Genomic DNA, 16,709 nt, shown 5'->3' with positions numbered 1-16,709 from the left:
TTCTCTCCTGCCTGTACCCCTCTGCTTCCTTCTTCATCATCCTCATCTCCTCTTCTAGATGTTTCACCTTCCCTCTTAATAACTCTATTTCCTTCTCATTGTTGCTCGCTCTCTCCTTCGATTCCTGAGTCTTCGTTCCTAACCATTTCGTCATATTCCCTATCTCCTTTCCCTGCTCTTCCACCATGTCCTTTATTTCTTGCACCTTCTTCCATTGACAATTTTCTTGTATCACTCCCCTCACTACCACTTTAAGTGCTGCCAAATCCTCCATGCTGAATTTTCTGCTGGTATTTGGGCCTGGGTTTAATTCTCCCCCCCCCCCCCGCCCAAATAACCAGAAGCACAGCTATCACTGTCACTACCAGCACCGCTTCACACGTTTTTACCTCTTCTTTTCTTATCACCAGCCCATTCTTGGCCTTCTTTCTCTGCTTCACCTGGCATCTCCCAAACGCGGCCCGGTACTGCTCAATACCGACCATGTTCACGGCACGCACTGCACCACGCGATCTCACTCCTTGGTTGCTCAAGCTAGACTGATAATGCTTCTAAATATTAAATTCCAAGAGATGCTGTACAAGGAAATTAGCGGTGGCTCAGTGGCTGACGGATTAAGTCAACAAGACTACTTCACTTCGCCAAGTACAACAGAATCAACACGGAGTGAACAGATTGACACTGGCAAGGATGAATAACAGGCACAGTTCTCTTTTATTAATAACTCACACAGAGTTGTCATTATTTTCTATCTATCTGTATTTATTATTTTTAATTAAAAATCAATTATTGAAACTGTAAAGAAAAATCTTACCTTAATGTAACTACACTCATGTTCGCAAAAAAACAGAACACCTTGAAAGACCAGAGATAGGAAGTTCATATTCGCAGGACATGTTCATTAGTATGTTCTGCAGAAACGATTAGCATTTTATTCATCTAGGTCAGCATGCGTCCTGTTGCCTAGTAGGCACTGGGTCCTCCATGGGCACTGATAACTTCTCCCATGCGTGATGGCATCGACGCGTATAAGGCGCGAATGGCGTCCTTGAGTATAGCCATCGATGCTGCATTCACCTGGTTCCACGGTTCATCCTTGGTGGTTGGCATTGGGTCACAGCACCGCACCCGTCGTTTCACCATATTCCACACATTTTCGATTGCCGACAAGTCCGGTGATCGGGCGGGCCAGGGCAACAGTTTGACATCCTGTGACAACAAGGAGGCACGTGTTCGTGCAGCAAAATGTGGTCGCGTATTGTCCTGCTGAAATATGGCGTCTGGGGAGTCGTGCAGGAAGGGTATGGCTACGGGTCGCACGATGTCATTCACGTAGCTCATACTCGTCACAGTGCCCTGGACAAGAAACAACTACAATTTGTGTTTATACCTAATAGAATCCCACACCATAAGGCCTTGAGTTGGCGCTGTGTGTCTTGTGCGAATGTAGTCAGTGTGATGCCTCTCCCCCTGTCTGCGGCAAAACAAAATGCGGCCATCATTTTCAAACAAACAGGACCTGGATTCGTCCGAAAACACTATTTGCTGCCATTCTTGTCCCCAGTGATGTCGTTCCATACACCATTGCAGTCTAGCATGTTTATATACATTAGTCAAAGGAAGGCGGAGAAGTGGACGACACGCCGGTAACCCAGACCGTAATAAACGGCGACGGACTGTCACTCTTGATAGTGTACGACGTGTTACACAGCTCCACTGTTGCGCCAGAGCCGAGGAGGACGCAGATCTGTCCTGCAATGCCGCTCGGATGAGGTGTCGATCTTCTCGGGGGGTGGTCTAGGTGTTGCGACCAGACCCATCTCGTCGTGTTCTATGGCCTTCTGTGAATCATTCCGTACACACCCGTTGCATTGCCGACACACTTCGTCCCACACGAGCAGCAATTTCTCAGATGGATGCATCACGTTCTCTCATGCCAATAATGTGCCCTCTTTCAAACTCACTCATTTGACGGTACGGTTCTCGCATATGTCGGCGAGGCATTCTTCACATCTGCTCAAATCACATTGATCCATTACCTTCGGTTTATAGCGACAACAACAGTCGCAGGCACATTTTACCAATCGGTGGTGGTGCGCCGAGATATCGATGTGGACCTTGAACCTTAGGGCCGACATCGTTCAAATGTTAATCATTTCTTCAGAACACACTAATGCACATGTCCTGTGAGTATGAACTTCCGATGTCTAGTCTTTCAAGGTGTTCTGGTTTTTATGATCATGAGTGTACGTACTTACCTTTCTTCCGTAGAAAAGACTGATAAGACGCTGTCTTATAAAACGCATCGTGACGTGTTGCACGCAGCGGAACGGATCCTGCCTGGACGTAGCCTTAATTTATCACTTCAGGATGTTATGGATTTTAGGTCCCACTAACTACTTTGACGATTTTCGGAGTCACCAAAGTATCGGAAATTCTGTTCACCAGAAGTTATTTTTCATGTCGCTATATCTACCGACGAAAGACAGGCGTGCATGAACACTTCCAAATACTACCAGAGTAATATGAAATGCCTGCCAACTTCAGTTCAGAAAACCAGCGCTCTATCTACGCGGCGTGGTAGGGGACATACAAAATAACTCCTTATCATTGGAGAAAGCAGATGAAATCCGTCCTTTCAAAGAATGAATAATTTGGCAAAGAGACAAAAAACCAGGAAAACGCCAATAAAGGTGTGCAAATTAGACTATCTAGGCCACACAAATGGAAAAGAGTACCGGTATACTATTAGTATATACTCCCTTCTTCGCAGAATGTCTATAGCACAATCATCAAAGCTATAACTCACCGATCTGAGCCGATGAAATACAAGTGTAGACGAAGTCAAGCGGATCTTAATTCTATCAAACGTTTTATGGCACATTAACTACATATAAGAATGAGATATAGGCTATGAAATAACTAGGAATGTTTAGTGATAACACCGAGCATATGTAATGACCGTCGGAAGAATATAAACTACTGGTAACGTGATCGGAGGAATAGATATTTGTTTCTAAAGCTTACTGGAGATCGTAAGATAATGCCAATAAATTCTGAAGTGGTGGTGGTGGTGGGGATTTCTTTTGCTTGAGCGTTCTGCGCAGAGTAAAAAAAAAAAAAAAAAAAAAAAAAACAGTCAGTCAATGCGATGACATCAGACTGTTTTCATGAGCTCTCTCTCTCTCTTTCGGCATGGCGGTAGGCTCTTCAATTAGGCACGAGTGACTGTGAGGCAACCAACCAACCAACCAACCAACCAACCCCATGGCACTACAGCCCTTGAAGGGCCTTGGCCTACCAAGCGACCGCTGCTCAGCCCGAAGGCCTGCAGATTACGAGGTGTCGTGTGGTCAGCACGACGAATCCTCTCGGCCGTTATTCTTGGCTTTCTAGACCGGTGAGGCAAACAAGCTTGTAGTTTGTAGCTTACAGGTTTTCTGTTTGTTACCCATGTTTAACACGAATACAACAAATAATCCTAATACCTAGTGAGAACTCAAGAAACACCGCACGTGCCACGAACTAAACTCATGGAAAAGAAACGACCAACTGGCGCATATTCGCTGACGATCACGTGATACTTCTTGTCACGGCGCAGCTCACCCACCTTTCACCCTACCCACTTTTAACACTAATCAGAAGGAAAATGAAAGAGGTAAGACACTTCGAAGAATTAAGGTGTCGGTAAAAGAAAGGAAATGGCCATGAAGGGAGGGAATATATATATATATATATATATATATATATATACATACATACATACATATATTTACAATTTTGCTTTATGTCGCACCGACACAGATAAGTCTTACGGCGATGATGGGATAGGAAAGGCCTAGGAGTGGGAAGACCGAGCTCGATAGCTGCAGTCGCTTAATTGCGGACAGTATCCAGTATTCGGGAGATAGTAGGTTCGAACCCCACTGTCGGCAGTCCTGAAAATGGTTTTCCGTGGTTTCCCATTTTCACACCAGGAAAATGCTGGGGCTGTACCTTAATTAAGGCCACGGCCGCTTCCTTCCCACTCCTAGCCCTTCCCTATCCTATCGTCGCCATAAGACCTATCTGTGTCGGTGCGACGTAAAGCAACTAGCAAAAAAAAAAAAAAAGGAGTGGGAAGGAAGCGGTTTTGGCCTTAATGAAGGTACAGCCCCTGCATTTGCCTGGTATGAAAATGGGAAACCACGGAAAATCATCTTCAAGGCTTCTAACAGTGGGGTTCGAACCCACTATCTCCCGGGTGCCAGCTCACAGCCGTGTGGAAATAGAAGGCCTCGCAAACCTGATACAGTTGGGGTAGGAAGAGAACAAGAGTTGACCAAGTAAGGTCGGATAGAAAAGATTGAGAAACCTGACACAAGTTAAGTGGAAGCAATGCCAAGGAGAACAGCGGTCGCCAACCCACGCTGCCAAGTTGATAGCCCCTGGGATCCCCTTTTAGTCATATCTTACTACAGGCAAGGGATTCCGAGTATGTGTTCTACCACCCCCAATCCACAGAAATGTAAATTGATAAGAATAATCGAAACCGACTTTCAACCTATTAGGTCGTGTTACGTACATTTAGTACGTGTGGAAGAGAAGTTAAGTACAGAACTAAAATGGCCAACCAGACACCAGTGGGATCCGAACCCACAACCTCCCGATTTCGCGTCGGTTGCTCTACTTGTTCTGTACTTAACATCTCTTCCACACGTACCAAATGTACGTAACACGACCTAATAGGTTGAAAGTCGGTTTCGAATACAATGCGGTCGTGAAAATTCAATATTCATTGATACGAATAGCTCACGGCAGCTCATTGTATTTTAAAGTCGTAAATGTGACTAACAATAACTGCACAAAAGAATGAGGTGTAGGCCACAAAATTGCAAAGTTTCCACTATCTAGAATTTTTAAAACAGTGCTATTTATTCGGGGCGTCGACCTAAGATCTTTTGCCCCTACTTTGCACCATACGTTATGAACCTGCGTGTATTTTGGAAATTGCGCAAGTGTAAAGTGTTGAATGTGAGGAAAGGAACATTAAGGACGACACAAACACCCAGTCCCCAGGCCAGGGATATTAATCATATACAATCAATTAACCAATTATGGTTAAAATTCCCCTACCCTGCCGGGAATCGAACCCGGAACTTCTGTGACCAAAGGCCAGCACGCTAACCATTTAGCCATGGAGCCGGACTGCGTGAAGGTAAAAACGTAAAAAAAAGCGCACAAAGAAAGAATCTTTGTTAAAGCGTTTGAAAAATGAGTTCAAATCGGTACTCCATTTGGATCTCATAATACCAAAAAAAAAAAACAAAAAAAAAACATTCTTACAAACATTTCTATTGATTTTCGGGAGAAAGTATGAGGTTAACAATTAATATTTTAAATTCAATTCAATAATATAACTGGAAAATTTAGAAAAAATACATTCTCTTGATGTAGGCGTTTACATTTAATTCACAGAAGAGATCTAATCAATGCTTCACCAAATATCTGATAACATTCCCTAAAATTTGTGTCTAGTTAAAACCTTAGTTCTCCATATCCTTATATGGCTGTGAAACTTGGGCAAACAAGGCAAGAGAAAAACGTCGTATTGATGCATTTGAAGTGTGGTGCTGGAGACGAATGCTTCGAATTACTATGAAAGGGAAAAGAACGGGGTATCTACTATCTTACAATGTTTTCGGGTATTTTTTGACACTGTAGGAATGAACTCGATGGATGAAGCTGTACGCATAAACCGGCTTCGGTGGTGGGGTCATGTGAGGCGAATGGAGGAGGATAGGTTACCTAGGAGAATAATGGACTCTGCTATGGAGGGTAAGAGAAGTAGACCAAGACGACGATGGTTAGATTCGGTTTCTAACGATTTAAAGATAAGAGGTATAGAACTAAATGAGGCCACAACACTATTTGCAAATCGAAGATTGTGGCGACGTTTAGTAAATTCACAGAGGCTTGCAGACTGAACGCTGAAAGGCATAACAGTCTATAATGATAATGTATGTATGTATGTAGAATTGAGAAGGTGATCGCTTAGAATGCTGTCTAATGCAGCTTGTTCCTACAAATGATCCAAGAATACCCCGCGATTGTGTGAATTGTCACCTTCGTTATGACCACGACGAGGTAGTTCACGTGTTCCGCAATACTTAATACAGTCAATTATCATGTTTAAAATGTGTCTGTTCTTATCTACAAGTTCTTTGTGACGCTGAATAGAAACACGATAGCCTTAATTTAACCCTTTATAGGACCAACCCTGCGGAACAAAATATATTACTTATTTGGTTAAATACCATGTTATTGGGGTCTACTGTTTAGGTTTTTACCACAATCTGAGTAAATACATTGTTTGATTAGGCGATATGGGGTAGTAAGTATTTTTACCAGAGAGCATTTAGGATTTCTTTCCCACTGAGTGTGCACTGGTAAATATATTTACCACTTTGCTTACATGACAATTTTCTACAGTGTTTTGCAAATAATAGGTGCAAAATGCAGATGGAAAGTATGGAATAAGAAGTACATATAATTATAACTGGCTCTGAAAATTGCACTAGAATCATGGGGTCATAGACAGAAAAGGCTGACCTAGGAACACAGGCTACATCTATGTTTTACATCTTCTATTTATTATTTTTAATAGAACTAAGGTACATAGTTCTCCTTACAAACAATACGATTCAAAACAAGCCGTCTTCTAAAATTAATTTCTAAGATCGTATAAGAATATCTTCCAAAATAGCATAAATATGCATTCTGGCAGGCAAGTGCCTAGGGGAGTGAGTGGAATTTTGGGATATCTCCAATAAATGTCTGATTTGTCACCCCCTCCGCTATGGGAAGCCCGGATGTTAGCCACTACATGTGGCAGTCTATTCTTACATCCATAATTACCATGAAAATTTAGTTATTATTATTATTATTATTATTATTATTATTATACACATGAATTGTTGTTTTGGATATAAATCCATTTTTCATAATCTGGGAAGCTAATACATCTTGTGACTGATAAAACGTACGTCCACCACGACCTTACAGTCTTGCTGCATGTTTTCATATTAGTGAATATAACATGTTGGCCGGAATATTGTACGAAAAGGCATATGTAAAACATGTAACTAGAAGCTCTGAAGTCTATTTTCCGATATTTATATTACCAATTACATTGAAAATGAGTACGTTATCAGTATGCAAAACGAACACACTATTTCGCTTTTCTTGGTACTTCATGTGTAGACCAATAATAATTTTGATAAAATCTTTCAAATTTAACCACAAAATCTGTAATCTATGTTCCCAAAATAATTAAAATATTCAAAAATATATATTGTTATGTTATATAAATCAGGAAAATCCAGTATCTCGCTTAAAATTAACTGTATTTTACGGTCAACACAATGCTTACACGAGTGAAATTCAAGTGGCGCTCTTTGGTAAACATATGTACCACTTCCGGAAGTGGAACGATTCAGATAACCGTGAAGCGCGAGTTACGAAGAAAGTGGTAAATATTCTTACCAGAGGGCGTTACTAGACTAGAAAGCAGACAGTACAGCCACTTGGGGGTATTGCCATCTGAACAGTTTCTGTGGCAACCCAAGTGGTAAATATATTTACCAGCAACCTATAAAGGATTAATTGAGTCAAAATGTTTACGTTGTTTTCAACACATGTTTCTGAAGTTTCTTGTTCCTTAACTCTTTCTGATAGCTGTTTAAGACCAGTTATGCCTGTCACAGTCCAACAAGTTTCCCTACCAAACGATAAGCACACGAAACAGAAAAGCGACTTCTTTTCTTCACTCACAGTCAGCCACTTCTTATCAAACCAAAACGACGTACCGGTAAATGCTCTTTTCTGATTCTTGCAACTCTGTTGAAACTTAAAATCTCTAGGTTGGTGCGTGCCAAGTCTTTTTACTTCTAATTTTTCTTCTAAATTTAATGATGAGAATGGAGATTTCACAAGAGTATTTACCCTATTCATAATAAAAAAACTAATTATTAATAATTTCACTGGGTACTATTCACTATTTTATTTGAAAAGTGGAACGAGGGCTGGAACGGGGTCTGCTCAACCTCCGGAGATCAAGTGAGCAGAAGAGGGTTCGATTCTCACCTCAGCCATCCTCGAAGTGACTTTCCGTGGTTTCCCACTTCTCCACGCAAATGTCGGGATGGTACCCAACTTAAGGCTACGGCCGCTTCTTGCCCTCTTCCTTGTCTATCCCTCCCAATCTTTCAATTCCCCCACAAGGCCCCTGTTCAGCATAGCAGGTGAGGCTGCCTAGGCGAGGTACTGGTCCCCTTCCCAGTTGTATCCCTCGACCCAAAGTCTCACGCTCCAGAACAATGCCCTTGAGGCGGTAAATGCAGGATCCCTCGCTGAGTCCGAGGGCAAAACCAACCCTGGAGGGTAAATGGGGTAAGAAAGAAAGAAAGAAAGACTATTCACTATTCTAAACACTACGACTACATACCAATCACTGTTAAACAAAACAACAAAACTATCCAGAACTTATGCTTTCCACTACACAACTGCTAAAAGTGAACTGTAAACTAAAATTCGAAACGTGTCGAAAGTTTCACTCTGTGAATGCTCACCAGAACATGGTACATGAGGTTAGAAGAATATATTCTAAGTGAGTTTGCAAATAACTTCGCCATAACACCCGCCGCTACAGCTTCGTCTGTAATCTATATATATATATTTTAATTGCGGGCATGTCGAAACTAGACTCTAGCTTGACATTTTAAAATGCATTGAAACTTTCACTGCCTCAAAGGTTCATTGACCTTCAAAACAGTTACCAATACCAAATACAGTAGAGACAATACGCGACACTTACGGATTTCGCCTTGTTAAAATGGGAGACAATTCGATGGTGGCGCTCCTAGTAACTTGACCTGAAAAGTGGCGCTAAATTCAAATATCAATGGCATATACGAAAATGGATAAATAAATTACGTCTAGAAAGAAAAGTATTACTGAGATATTAACTTCGAAGTTGCTAAAGCAATTCTGGATAAATGAATGAAGAATTATTTAAAAGGTTATTATTTAAAGACCAAATTTAGACATATAAACAAGATGTGAAATGGACTGCTGTGAAATGGGTTGATATTTCATTTATGCATTACTTTTTTTGCTTTAGCATTCGTGCCTGAACATTAACGGTTAGATTTGTCTTTTTTCTCATTTAAAAAACATTGTATCATCACATTAAGACACTTGTCAATTAAAATATCGGCAAATTTCTTACACATATGATGGAATGAATTAACATTTAATAGCTGGACAATTTTCCTCTTAACATGAAGCCTACTAACAGAAAGATAATCTATAAAATCCCAGCTTTAATCTGAGAAGAGGGATAAAAGAAAGAAAAGTGTGAAAATGTTGTCGATAGTGATGCTTTGAGGAATATTTACGTACAATTAGAGTAAAAATGTAACATACCCTTGGCTGTATAGTCGAGGATTTTTAAAGTCGCTGGCCTGGAAATCATCTGAGCAGATCTTATAATTCTTATATAAGCGTAACGCCCCTTCTTTCTTGTACACCTTATCCAAATCACTTCTGTGACATTTCAAAACCCACAGATCACACCTACAACACCACATCGGTATTGAAGGTTAACTGCTGCACTGTACAATAAAATATGCGTATTACATTTTAAGCCAGTTAAAATATGGGTCGACCAAGTCAGAAGATTATGAAGTACTATAAAAATCTCTGTCACTGGAAGAATATATATGCAAACACAATATTACTTACATGTTCTTGTCACGAGGGAACCTGAAGAACGACCGCGCATTTTTCTCTACTTCGTAATTACTGCAGCCAAACACAGCACATACCTTTCCCCTCATGTTGAGAGGAGATATCAAGGAATGACACACACTACTATTTATTTACGTCAACTCACTGAAAACGCATAAATAACACCAAAAACTTCACACTAAAATACACGTGCTCTTATGAATCAGTACTGTTCAGGTCTATCCGCTAGAGTGAGCTCCAGTAGCTGTCCCTCGATATCTCGCTGAGTGTCGCGTATTGTCTCTACTGTATTGCCAATACTCACTGTGAGGATTGAGAGCAAATTAACCCCTGTGTCAGGATAAACGTACAAAACATGTAATAAAATAATACTTTCATTTTCTCATGTCATTAATTACTTCCGGACAGTGGTACTCAGATATAAATTTGGTCTCATTAAATTAATTATCTATAATATAAATAATATAACATTTCTAAACTCTTATGTCCTAAAATCTGGTGGGATTAAGCCCCCTTAACACTTAATGACGCACAAAAATTGACCGTCGCATAAGATGATTTTATTTCAAAATCCTCTTGTTTGAAATAGGATGATAGTATTTCAAGTACGGTATCATCTCTTCGGCCACCGGCTATTTACAGTTTACGAATATCCTCCAGGTTCGAAAATGGATCAAATTAAATATTTCTTTGCCGGCCTATTTTTGTGCGGTTGAGTATGTATACACACATAGTGTATAATCAGTGATGATAAAAGTCGAAAATAAAAGTAATTGGGCTGAAATACAGTTACATGAGAAATATTTTACTCGGTTACAATTACTAATTAATTACTTGTTATTGTTCAGTTTTTTAAATGTAGTTAAACTTTGTCCTTATGGCAAGCCAGAATGTCTGGAAAGTCGTTGAGTTTCTCAATATATACAATTACTTCACAGAACACGAGCCTTTAGGAAATCAATGACATTTATTTTTCACACGGGGCAGGATTGACACCAAACTTTGCGAGGAAAAATACATTATTCCATTTTGGGTTTTCTTAGCACAGAGGTCATGAATACGACCCTAAGTGGGACTAAATAAACTTTCAGAATGACTGTTCCCAAGCAAAATTCACATAATTACTTTCAGGTTCAACTAATTATGCTGCGAGTTAATGAACGAGTGTGAATCGTTTCCTTCCGTGGCTTTATACCCTTGGCGCGACGAATTGCGAGTGTTGGAGCTCCAAAGTCGCCAAATTCTCGATGCGAAGTACCGTAAGCCTATATCGATTACTAGATTGTAACAATTACAATTTTCATTTTACGTGTTTCGAAACGCGTTGAGTGTTTTTTTTATATAATTAATTACACGGCATAAGCCCCAAAATATACCTCATGAATAGTTACACGGGCCGTGAAAGTCTAAATAATAAAATTACAATTTTATTTCAAGAAATAAATTACGAGTAAATATTACACTTTGTGAAAAGTAACGAATACAAATGAAAATTACCGGCACTGAAAAGTAATTGTTGCAAGTCATTCGAATACTTTTATTCAGTTACTTCCTACCTTGACATGGTCAAACGCGGTTAAAATACGCAGTTAATAAAACGCTCTTTGTTTTGCAGATGTGGGTGCGTGGCTGTCAGTTTTGCATGTCCTTGAGAGCGCTCACTTGTTTTGAGGTACTCCAGTATATTTACAACCGTTGTTAATTAGGATATGGTTTTTAACCTATACATCCAAGAAATATCCCTCAGGCATATAATTTATTACTTCCAGCGTAGCCAAGTATGGGCTTACAACTTAGACGAGGCAATTGTAGAAATATATACGGTAACTTACCATTTTTCTGGTGGTTTCCAAAGTTAATCTCAAATCAAACACTTGTCACTACTTTACATCACAGAATAACTTTATAGTCGATACTGAAGTCTCTCTCCAAGACGTAGGAGCAGCTGTTCCTGTTTCAAACCGGTTCCCATCCAGCCAACTATTAACGTAACAGTTTACAGAAACCGCACAACTCGTTTGGGGAATATTCGGCATTGGCATAAGGCTCTACTCTCTGTCATCATGCTCTCTACTGCCAGCATTCCACTTCCCCTGCAGCCAACCACATTTCCGCTCTCTTATATTGTATGCTTGTATTGTACTTTTTACGTAAAAGGAATATTAATGATATATTCTTTCTCGGAGAAAGGCGGAGAGGCCACAGGTTGGCCGGTGAAGGATTAGTCTTGTGATGTTGGTTTTAATGTTACGTTATAGATACCGTACGGTAGTTATTCATGTTAACGGAAGAATGTAAATGCCTCTTCGTATACAAAGTAGAGAAATAACATTAATAATAATAATAATAATAATAATAATAATAATAATAATAATAATAATAATAATAATAATAATAATAATAATAATAATAATAATAATAATAATAATAATAATAATAATAATAGTGATCTCTATGGTCCTTTCCTCATTTGGGCCAGTTTTGCGGTCTGATGCCCTTCCTAACACTAACCCCTGAACGATGTGTTCACTATTGCGTTGTTTCTGTAGTGGTTGGTAGTGTGATGTGTTGTGTGTATGTGAAGAGGTGTTTATTAAGTGAAACACAAATACCTCGTCCCTGAGCCAGTGGAATAAACCAGTTGCAGTTAAAATCCCTGGCCCGATGGCAAATTGAACCCAAGGCCCTCTGAACAAAGTACTGGTATTCTGACCATTCAGCCAAGGAGCTGGTGAATTATAATAATAATAATAATAATAATAATAATAATAATACTGACCAACAAAAAAATCAAGGTGCTGGGGAAATTACAACGAATATGGGGTATTTTGGTGAAGCTGAATACGAATTTGTCATTGAATTTTACAGATTGGCTCTAGTTTATAAGATAGAGATGATCATTAAATTAACCTTATATTCTGATATTACCTATATCCGCTGACTTATGGAGGCAAATCATAATTTTTCAAAAATTTATGTTTGATTGTTTATTGTCATGTAACATTATATTATGTCAACTTAAACAGTAACTTTACATTTTATTTGTTTGTTGCAGTGAAATATGAGTTCTTTACAACAAGGTTGTGTGAACTGCCCTGATGAGTTCTGTTATGCGTGTGGTGAATACACTCCACTGAAAAATAGAAAAAACCATCGCTGACTTTGTGAAGAAAACCTATTTTGCATATTGTCCAGATCCACCCAAAACTGTGCCTGCATTACGTTAGAAGGTCATCTCGTTCTTCGGGACTCTGCAGCAACCTATGTTCCAGAATATGTTGGAAAATCTGCATGATCGTTATGAACACTGCCTACAGCGCAATGGAGCACATTTTGAACATTTACACTATAATCTCGATAAGTAAGGTAATGACAATAAGACTAAAATAATTTCCAGTACTGTATGTTTTGGCACATACTGTATTAGCAAAGGCAGCAGTATTTTTTTCATAATACGTATTTTGCGAATATTTATGGCCATATAATTGTGTGATAAGTCACTGACCATTTTGTCGGATGTAGATCTTGTGACATGGCATGGGAACGTTGCATGGTGGATCAATTGTCATATTGTTGGACATAAGATCATGATACTACATATTTCTTTGGATTTATCAGAACTGCTTATTTCTGCTCTGGGTGAAGTGTATGTCGTAAGAGGCTACTAAGAGGGGAACAACCAAAGAATCTGTACTTGCTCTCTCACATTCTAAGCCCCCTGTGGGTGGGGGCAGTAGAATAACACCCACGGTACATTATCCACTGCCTGTCATAAGGGGCGACTAAAAGGGGCATTTAACTTGGGAGTGTTGGCTGGTGACCACAGGGCCCTCAGTTGAGTCCTGGCATTGCTTCTACTTCCTTGCACCAGGCTCCTCATTTTCATCTAGCCTATCTGACCTTCCTTTGTCAACTCTTGTTCTTTTCCAATCCCGACGGTATTAGAGAAATCGAGGCTTAGGGAGTCTTTCATTTTCACACCTTTCGTGGCCTTTGTCTTTCTTTGGGCGATACCTTCATTTCTTGAAGTGTCGGATCCCTTTCATTCTTTTCTCCCCTGATTAGTGTTACATAGAGGATGGTTGCCTAGTTTTACTTCCTCTTAAAACAATAATCACCACTACCACCATCACCTGGCACCTTCTAAGCAAAAAATATATCCAAGATTCTATGCTTTTCCTTGTAGTGGATAAATTTACATGTATTTTGTAGAACTTTCAGGAAAATCAGAGATGCATATAGCATATAAAGCCTAGGGCAAGCACAGAAGCACTCTTACTCATACATGCACATCATTCCAATATAATATTTTCTATCTGCGTTCAATGACCTCAATGTTTACAGGTTCTGGAAATTTTTCTATCATACACTAAAAAATTACAATATTAAAATTTTAAGACGTGATATTCTTTTTTGAAACCAGTAAGGATCATAGGCAGTCTCATTTCATGTGGTGTAAATCCTAAAGAATATCATGTCTATTTTTCTGGGCTGTGAAAGCATGCATCTAGAGTATACAGTATTATTTTTCTTACCTTCGTTATTGCACATCCTCAAACTTGTCTTTTTCCACTTCTTTCTCAACACATCGTAGGGCAAGATCAAAGTCTGTCTTGGCCCATAGATATTCCTACATATAAATCAATGTAAATTTGCAAAATTATTTCTCACAGCTGGCAACAGAAACTCAAATTATAAGCCTTATTTGTATTGAAAAATACAAATTGGGGAAAACAGTCTCATTTCCATACGCTACTGTACTAGGAAATTGAGATGCACTCCAGGTCCTGAAATTTTCTCAGTCTGAATTGAAAGCAACAATTTTCAATACAAAATTTCTCCAAGCCTGCTGCCTGTCAATTATTTATTTAGTGTGTGATAATGCAAGTTCTGTACATAATAAAAGAGAGATCACAAGATTGGAATATTGTCCAAATCCAGATTGAAAATCCACTGGACAGCTTCATTGGACGTGAGATGAAGATCTGTCAAAGTGCCCTGGAAAGCTTGAAGTGGGTACTCAAATGTAATATGTTGAACTGTCTGTAACTGTTTGCCACAGCTGCATTTTGGTGAAGTCTGCCATCTCCTTTTGGTGAGTGTAGCATCCCATCTGCCTTGATCAGTCCTTATTCGATTGAGAATTTTCCACTGACGTCTGGGAAGGTGGAACCCAGCTGGCTGAACACATGGCTTTTGGACAATTTCACGGTGTGACAGAGAAGAACACTCTTTCCACTGATGTTTCCATGCATCTGAGATGTTGAAGGAGCTCCATAGAAGGTTGTCTGCTGCACGCCATCATGGTTGCTGAGATTTTAGTCTCTTTCTTGTAGTTCTTAATGTATCTCCAACCGGGCGAGTTGGCCGTGCGTGTAGAGGCGCGTGGCTGTGAGCTTGCATCCGGGAGATACTAGGTTCGAATCCCACTATCGGCAGCCCTGAAGATGGTTTTCCGTGATTTCCCATTTTCACACCAGGCAAATGCTGGGGCTGTACCTTAATTAAGGCCATGGCCGCTTCCTTCCAATTCCTAGGCCTTTCCTATCCCATCATCGCCATAAGACCTATCTGTGTCGGTGCGACGTAAAGCCCCTAGCAAAAAAAAAAAAAAGAATCTCCATGGATTGGTAAGAACTGATTGCTCATTATTTTCTTCCATATCTTCAGTAGCAATTTGATTCCTTAATGATGGTGGTGGTATGTTGCTTAAGACAGATCGTCAGTGCGTGTTGGTAGGACAAGTACAAGCAGCAATGAGGCACATTGTCTGTAGGTGGGTATCTATTCCTTTGCTGAGCACTGTTCTTCCAGGTTAAGGAACAGTATTCTGCAATAGAATAACAAACAGCCAGAGCAGCAGATCGAAGGACCGTATTTGTATGTCAGTGATCTGTTTAATGTTACTCTTAGGTATTTAGGTGTGTTGGAGTATTGGAAGGTCTGTCCTTTGAGTATGGTGGTTGGCTTAAAATCTGTATATCTATTACAGAGGTGAAACGTAGATACAACCGTTTATTGAGGGTTAAGTCGGAGACAGATCGTTGGAAGTAACTGTCCATCTTTTTCAGATCTGACATGTTGATTCTCCTTCATAGAAACTTGGTTTCTGGCAAGTCATGAGTGTACAAATTGAAAAGAATATGAGCTAACAGAAACCCTTACAGAAGCCCATAATTTAGCTTATGTACTTCCCTCTTTGAATCCTCAGCAAAGACCTAGAAATATCTATTGCTCAGCATGTTACTTATAAGATTAGTGAGCTTCAAACAAGAAATTACACTGATGAATTTGAGAAGAAGATCTTGATGCTAGACTGTGTCATAAGCAGCTGAAAGGTCCAAAAACCAACCATATTTATGAGTTTCTTCTTAAAACCGTGTTCAGTATGGGTTGCTAGCGCAAGAACTTGTTCATCACATCCGCTCTCAGATGTGAAACCAGCCTGTTCTGGTGGGACATGCTTGTTTATGGTATCAGAAATTCTGTTATAAATTAGTCTTTCTAGTAGCTTAAGAGGGCTAAAGGGCGATATTTTTCCACTCTTGACGACTGCCATTATTTCATCTTGAAAAGTGGTAGTAGGTTGCCTGTCTCCATAATGTTTGAGAAAAAGGTGGCAAGCCATCTGATTGTAGCTGGTCCACAATACAGTAGAAACTCGGGGTAAATTCCATCAATACTTGCAGCTTTCTCTAGTTTTAGGCTCTTGAGAGCTTCTGTGGTCTCTTCTAGTTGGAAGGGGACTGAAAATGTTGAGGATTCAGGAGCTAAGTGCTTCTTTATATTCAGCTGAATTTTGACTTGCCTATTAAGGTATTTTTCTGTTTTGCCTTCGAGGAAGAGGTCATATACTTGGCCATATATTTTTTTTTCTTTCCTTAGATATTTACGACCATTAGAGTCCACTATAAGCAACA

General features: G+C 39.7%; 1 protein-coding gene across 2 annotated transcripts in view; it reads right to left on the bottom strand.

Annotated features, from left to right (window-relative positions):
- Positions 1-11,762, bottom strand: part of LOC136881317 (galectin-8) — a 366,233-nt gene extending 354,471 nt beyond the window's left edge. Inside the window, exon 1 of one of the 2 annotated variants that reach the window (XM_067154130.2) lies at positions 11,622-11,762. The gene's annotated coding sequence lies outside the window, so the exon portion shown is untranslated. The remainder of the gene's footprint in view (positions 1-11,621) is intronic. The other variant, XM_067154126.2, reaches the window with a different exon arrangement.
- Positions 11,763-16,709: the final 4,947 nt, after the last annotated feature.

The sequence above is a fragment of the Anabrus simplex genome, chromosome 9, assembly GCF_040414725.1.
Source record: "Anabrus simplex isolate iqAnaSimp1 chromosome 9, ASM4041472v1, whole genome shotgun sequence".
NCBI lineage: Eukaryota > Metazoa > Arthropoda > Insecta > Orthoptera > Tettigoniidae > Anabrus > Anabrus simplex.
The sequence above is the reverse complement of the archived record's forward strand: the minus strand, read 5'-3'. Positions and strand labels throughout refer to the sequence as shown.